Raw genomic sequence first — 8,293 nt, 5'->3', positions numbered from 1 at the left:
GATACTAGAAGAAACCAATCGACTCCCTTGAACAATCAGCAAGCTAAACCATCACTGTGTCAAAGTTCGAAATTCGGAATTGATCATTATTCTTGGCACCCCAATTCTCCAACTGGTGTTAATGTTCTGCAAACCACTATTTCATCTGCCAATTGTTCAAACCAGTTGACGTTAGGTGAAATTGGTTCCAGTTTCCAAGATCAACGTTTACCGAGTTTTAATGAAATCAAACCGGGCTCTCGAGTACAGTCGTTTGCAAATACCAATCTTGGAACTTCAGCTGAACCAAGATTTATCACGCCAAGTTTCAGCACTAATACTCCTTCACCCCCTGCCTTCATGCCACAGGAAAGATCACCAGCTAGTTTTGAAAGATCTTTAAATTATATGGATTCAGATACCAAAGATTGGGATCACTGCAGCTATAATTTGGAAAGCAATAAAATCCAATTTGGAGGTAACTTTAACCCTTCTTCGGAAAACAAGCCAGTATCACCAGGTACAAATTTTATTCCTTATTCTTGTGATTTTGATGAACGTGTTATCGTTAATTCTACTTATCAGGAACCATCCTTATTGAGAAATCAGACCTTGACTACTCAAACTCTTAACGAAGCAACTGTAGTAAATGTTAATGAAAATTACCAAAGTTCAAGAAATTATAATCCACGTATAGTTTCCGCTACGGAAAAAATTAGGCCGATAATATTTAAAAACTCAGATTTTTGCAATTTAACAGCTCCTTACAGTATTCCGAATTCTATAACTTTAAGTTCCAGAAATAGTAGAGTTAAACAAAATAATTATTGTGAGTATGGTTCAATATATGATGTTGAAAAAAATTCACCTGAAAGCTCTTTCGCTTTAAAAAGGCATCGTTTTTCTAACGATTCAAGAAAACAGACCATTTCAGATGACTGCTGTGTTTTGCCAAGAGAAAACAATGAAAGTGTGGATTTTCCCACAGACCTAAGCGGTAATTCGTCAAAGAAATTTCGAACAGAAACTGGTAAAGTAGCGACGTATTATACATCTAGTTCAAAGGTAACTTGCACAAGAAATACGAAAATAAAGATGAAAATTTCTGATAAAATAGTTTTGGACCGTCATGAAATCCCCCCTTGCAGAATTTCATATTCTCCTAAAGACCAGAATGTGGTTGATACTTCAACAAATCGAATTCATGAAGCAGATTCAAGTTCTGTTTTTTCAAATGGAAATGCTGGAGGACTGTTAGTTAACGTGAACAACATCAAATCATCAAAGCAGATTCCAAGCATCTCCCCAATTTCTAGTCCTGAGTGCTCGGCGATGAATTTAATAAAATATGATACGTTTGAATTTATTAACAACAATCCCAAAGAATCTTCTAGCAATTCACCTGCTGCTACAATTCAGTCCACCACTGAAGAACCTACGGACTTGTCACGATGCGTTACAGTTTTGCAGAATGAAAACTCAAAACCTGTAAGCCAGATTGGTGAAATTGAGTCTGAAATAAGCTTTCCCGTTGAGACAGATGTTGACAAGAGTCGACCGACATTTCAAAACTCTAGTAAACCGATATCTAGTACCATAAAATACCAAATGAATAAAGAAACTTCTGGATTTTATACGGTTGAAAATATGAAGCTTTACACATCTGCAATTATGCATTCTACCCAAAAGCGAAATAAGATAGATTTTAATCTACCAGATTCGAAATCTACAAAGAAAGTTGAAGGTTCCATCAAAGAGACCCCTTTGATATCTTCAGAAAGCCAATTTAGTACACCACATCAAGAGCCTTCACCTTTACACACTACCCAACCTCCTAGTACTGATTATTTTTCTGTAAACGAAAAAGAAACGGATGAACAACAATATATAGTTGGGGGCACAAAATCAACTTCAGAGGATATTTCACTAAAAAATAATGCACCTGAAGCAGCTGCTGTATTGAAACAAGTGGTCTCGTTGGATACTGGTACCATTAAGCTAAGCGAAAATTACAACGATAACATTGCGGTGCTTGAAAACGAAAACAAGTTATCTTCGCCAAATATTTCAAAGCATTCCAATGATTTAGTAGCATCTATGCAATCCCCGATTGAAACTCCTCAAAGCAAGGAACCTGACATTAGTGTTGAAGAAAGTCATTCGACTTTAAAGACAGCCGAAGCCCCCTCTCCTATTGCACTACCGGTTCTCGAGAGTTCAAATGGGACTGTATTTAGTGCACGAATTACTTCTACTGATCTTTTGACAAATGAAAAAGATTCCCATGTTGAAAAAAACACTAATGCTTTACCTGAGTGTGAATCAATAAATTGTTCGTCGATATTAACACACGATGTCCAAATGACCGATGATTCTGGTGATCTGGTAAACAGCAACACAGAACCCAACGATATACTGAACTCTACTGAAAATGACTTAACACTTCCTGAAAAAGGTTCATCAGACATTTGTAAAAAGCCCCGCTTGCAATCGAAAAAGAAGAAAAAATCGAAAAACTCGGTGCTTAAACAAAGACTCACAGACCGACTCACCGAAACACCGACTCACCGCTCAGTGACGACTCAAACATTGATTTCAATAATGAATGAAACCAGTCTGATGACACAATGCAGTTTCGAACTGAGACCTCGAGCAAAGGAGGTTTCCAAAAACACTTGCGCTCCTGCAACCTGCACTGCATCAAGTCCACCAAGGCATGCTGAACAACGTAACGAAATGCGAAATTCTGATCTCTCCGGAAAGAAGAAACCTGAATCAGAAATACCGCCAGTCAAGAAACCTTCTAAAAAGAGAAAGGATAGACCGGTTACCAAAGGAACCAGAAGAAGTGAACGTCAAAGCAAGCAAAACGAAAAATTAAACAATACGTTGTTACTGGACCAACGACAATGCCGGATCTGCAAAGAGTACCTAATGTACGAACGATCGGTTTCAGATCAACTTACGATTTCTGTCAACAAGAAACGAGACGTATGCAGCGCCTGTAATATTTGCTTCCTTCAGAAACCGATTCTCGATACAGATGCTGAAAAAAGACCTCATATGTGCGATATTTGTGGGCAGCGATTCACTCGAAAGCTCAACTTAGAATTGCATATGGTGAAACACACAGGTGATAAGCCATTTGTTTGCACTATATGCCTCAAGTCATATGGACACAAATCTCATTTAACTCGTCATTACAACTCCGTCCATAGAGGTGTACTCATTTGAAAGCTTAGTGAAATGGCAGCTTTATTGCAGTAAGCCAAAACTTATTGTTGATTATTATGAAATAATGGCCACTTTATAGCAATAAATCAGAATTTCTTTTTGTTGATTATTATGAAATAATGCTTCTAGAAATATAGTTGCTGCAATTGGTAAAATTAAGGAAAATCATGTGCATTTTAACATGCTAAAATACAACATTAAATGTGTTTATAGAATTTTTAAATGTGAAACATGTAATTGTCTTTAAATTATTTAAATCAATTTACTTGTAATGATACTTTTTGTCTAATATCTGGAAAGATCAAATTTTATAAATTAGGTACGTATGTGAAGAACTTGATATAGGTTTAAAAAAAAAGTAAATGCAGCAAAAAATTATTAGTAAATCTTTCAATAACGATAAAACCCATCATAAAAAAAACGTAACATTTAGACAGTTTCTAAATTTATTTTCCAAAAATTTTTATTAATGTAAGGTTGAGTTTTTATACAGTTCTGTAGTGATAACTAGAAACAATTTCTTTAGTTTTTAAAATATTTAGTTAAAAATTTAGAAGTATTTTGATTATAAATAATGTGTTATAAGTTACATTGATACAACTTTCTGTGGATATTTGCTTGAATTATGTATTGAAACATACTTGAAGAAACTTAAAAGCAACATATCAAAAATTAAAAATGCATTTGAATTTAACTGTTTCGATTCAGTGGACATACGTCATCACTGCCGAAACATAGTTTTAGCTTACAATATTGGATGTAATAGGCAAAACAAAATATTAACTTAGAAATTTATTCTAGGTTTTAGCTTTTTCATGGGATTTACTATCTTCGTGTAAGCACGGGTTCCACGATTCCGATATATATTTATGAATAATCTTTCGTCTTTCATTCAGTGTAAAACGTAATTTTTTAAAAATTTTATTAATTGTAATTTTTTTTTCAAAATTTTTACTGCAATGTATTTTTTTAACCATGTGGAAAAAACTATTTTTTTAAAGAAAAATAATAATTAAGAGTACGCATTGTAGTTTTTTTTTTTTTTTTTTTTTTGCCTTTGATAAATGAAATTTTGATTTTTAGTTTGAAGCATAGCCACATTCAATTCCTTTCTCTGTTTTAATTTGAAAACGTTTGTCTATAGAATCGAAATAGATGTCTTCATCTTCAATTTGTTCTGCTTCAAGCGCTTTATTGTTTGGCATATTACTTTGTTTCTGCTGCAAACAGTATAATTGTGATGTGTTTTATTTACAATTACAAGGATGTTTGAAAATCTAAAATGATGTCCCGTAATGACTAACCTAAAAGTCTATTTTTAAAATAATTTCAGAAACGAAATAGTGCTCATGAATTTGCATATTTTGCAAATAGCATCTCAAGGCTACTCGATTTCCCCCCCCTCCCCCCTCTCTGTTATCATGGTTTCAGCAAATCTTGCATTGTCCCCACGGCAGTAAGGGTTTTGCTGGAACAAACTAGCTCGGAGAAAAAACATGACATACCGAAACCATGGCAGCAGAAAGGTGTTGAATGGCGTTATTTTAAGACCATTAATCTATCTTTATTTCGCAAATTAATGTTTAACCAAAAATTAAACACAAAGCTTTCGTAGTTCACTAAGTTACTACTGAAGAAGACGAAAACATGTTTGGCTGCCGGAGAAAACAGAATTTGAAAGACCTACCTTCAAGTTTCATCAGTCATTGTTTTTCATGGCGCCTACCTCACTAGTTGTTTGTAAGATTTCAATAATTTTTTTGTTTATTCCACCTTTAAACATTGATTTGTCATGTGTGTATTTTTCTACTTCATTTTTTGGCAAGGATTTTAGATACTTATGTTAAAAGATGTGATTATCGAACACCCGGTATTATAAATTTCGTAATCAAGATAAGGTTTATCCATACTTCACTGCTCAAGTTATAACTCTTTTATCTGATTTAAAAATTGAATTTTTAAATTTTTCTTAATTCTAATATTCTAGGACAAGAAAAGGTTTTTATTTTTATTATATTTTAATTTGTGCAAGCATTGAGTTTGAGCATAATTACTAACACTTGTGCAAATATTTAAAATCACTTTCAAAGTGTGAAAAATTGTCATTTTTTTCGCCTAGTGAAATTCGTTATTTGTCTTTAAATATTTGTTATGTTATTACTTTCCACAGCCAGAAATGTTTCCTGGGCTACTTTAAAAAAAATAATTTAAAAAAATTGTACTTTGGTAATAATGTGAATCAAAATAAATATGACTTAATTACCATTCATGATTTTTATTCCACTATTTAAAATATCTTAAAATTAGGAGTTAAACCACTTACTTAGTTTACTAAACTGAGTTTTCGCCTTATTACTTGAAATTTAGACATTTAGTTTTTTCAATTCAGTAATTTATTTGCTGAGCGGATAGCCCAATAAAGTTTTAAATCAGGTAATTAGTAAAAAATTTAATTTATAGAAAAGTTTTTATTTCGAAGTTAAGTATTAAAACTAAAATTTCCTCTTTACTGAGAGTGAAATTTCAGAATTATGAAATAAATATTGTTGATTGATATTGCCATTTAAAATAATTCGGTTTGAAGACAAATCTAAAATTTTCCAATTTTATTTAGGGGCCGTTCAAAAAGTACGTACATCCCGAAGGGGGGGAGGGGATTTGCTATTATGTACGGTTTTGTACGATGGGGAGGGGGGGAGGTATTATACAAAGTACGTACTTTATAAACATACACCAAATTTAAATTTGACTTTATCCTACACNATAAATATTGTTGATTGATATTGCCATTTAAAATAATTCGGTTTCAAGACAAATCTAAAATTTTCTAATTTTATTTACATCATTTTTGCTCTGGGCAATATAATTGACGACAAAACTTTTTTTTACAAAAAGAACGGTTTTAAAAATTCCATAATAATTACGATATATCGCTGTAAAGTATCTGTATTCAACGATACATTGCTATATTTTGAAATATCATTCATTTGTATTGTGTCTGCATTGAACAATGCGTTTATTACTCAAAAAAAGATAAGAAAAAAAATAAGTTTTAAAATTTTCTGTAATTTTATCACACTAATTAAAAACTAGTTCTGGAAACATGATCACAGTGCGATAATATCGTTATCGATGATGATTGCGATTTTATTGTTATCGATAATGATCATGGTACATATCATGATAAATTAATGATAATTTTCAATAATTATTGATTGCGATACTCACGAGATTTTAAATTATAGCTGTCGGTAGTGATCACGTTATTGATAATGATCGTAATATTATCGTCTGTTGATAAAGCAATATTATCATATACTTTATATTTATCGTTATTATTTAAATAACGTTATCACCATATTAAAATATTTAGATTTTTACCAATATATTTTCGATTTCTAATTAGAAATCTTATTGAAGTATGGCAAAGCAAATTATTTTTTATTCTGTGTCAAAAATTCCGTTCTTTCATAACTATTTCATACAATATTTGATTTAAATTTTTATTCTCCAACTGCAAAAATATTTTCTTTTAGTGGCTCCTATTTGGTTGAGTGGTTAAAATAATTTCTATAAAGTTGTACTAAAGTTTTTCGGTGCTTATTTGTTTAATAATTTCAATAAAGATGGTTTATATTTGTCTTTATTTTCTATCTGTAATTTATACACAACATGTTCGCGTTGTTTTTCTTTTTTGAGTTGAATTTGTAAAAATATAAATAAATTGAAATTCATTTAATTCTAGATGAAGTTTCTTTTTAATTTTATTTTAAGTGACGAATTTATCGTAATATTGTAAGCAACCATTTTTTTCTTCTACTCTCTATATTTTTAATAAGCCACTACTGCTCCTACTGATATTATAAATATCTTGAAAAGTAGTGCGTTTTTTTAAATGTTTTTTTTTAATTATATTTAAGCGAATTTTATGTTTTAAAATTTAAGATATTTTTAACTTGAAATTTCAATAGTTTAAAAAAGTTCAAGAACTCTTACTATCTTGAAATTAAAAAAAAGTAGTTAGCTTGTTTCAGCGCCTCTCAATAAATAAGATGAAATAAATATTCGATAATTAGTTCATTTTAATTCGTAATAATAATTTAAGAAAAAGGAAATTGCACTCATATAATTTTTAATTTAATAAAGATGAATCTTTTTTTTTTCTTGTCTAAAGAGAGATTTCCTATTAAAAATGAAACACTTATGTTGTGGAACAGCTGAAAAAATTAGTTAAAATCAGGGTTTTGAAAGATTCAAACTATTTAATCTATGCTCACGGTTGCTATAGTAACCACTTGTCTTAAACTGAAAACGATTCATTTAGAATTTCTTTTTCGCAGCATGTTACTGTGAACTAGTAAGTATGTTAGAAATTTCTAAAAATCTTGTTTTAAGTTAATAAATTAAAAGTTTCCTACTTTAAGGATTCATTTTTAATGAAACCAGCACATTTATATTATGCAGTTGTTCATGTCATAAGAGGCTGTCCAACTCGGTATGCTTTAAATTTTGCATTCTGAGTTCTTTCTCAATAATGTACATACACTTGATTTTTTTTAAAAAAAAGGGCATAAAGCATAAAATATATTTTATTAATAATTTTACACCAGTATTTTAGTTCACGGATAAAAATTAAAATACTAAAGCCCATTTTCTCTGCTCGCATATTTTGAGTTTCAAAAAGTAATAATTTTGTCAATCCTTTTAGCTCTTGCAAAATAAGTCATTTTCCTTTTAAAATAGGAATTTAAAAACTTGTACACATTCTTAACTTGAAGTGTAGAGTTATATTGCAGAACTAAAATATAGAATAAAAGCTTTCTTTTGTTTCCATTTAAAATATTGTAAGTGGCAAGATCCCCGTCCTAAATTTCACTTCAGTTTCCCCACTATTGATGAATACTAGCCCAGTCAATATATTTTTTTTAAATGTATTAACAACAATCTTCAATCAGCTGAAAGTACATAACACCGTGCTTATGTTTAAAGCAAAATGGCCGATTTAATGAAAGGTTACGAAGGTAACAGAAAAGAAGTTAGAATATTGCGCAGCATGATGCATAAGTCTTAACTTTTAGCT

The sequence above is a fragment of the Parasteatoda tepidariorum genome, chromosome 9 (assembly GCF_043381705.1).
Source record: "Parasteatoda tepidariorum isolate YZ-2023 chromosome 9, CAS_Ptep_4.0, whole genome shotgun sequence".
Lineage (NCBI taxonomy): Eukaryota > Metazoa > Arthropoda > Arachnida > Araneae > Theridiidae > Parasteatoda > Parasteatoda tepidariorum.
This window is presented reverse-complemented; position numbering follows the sequence as displayed.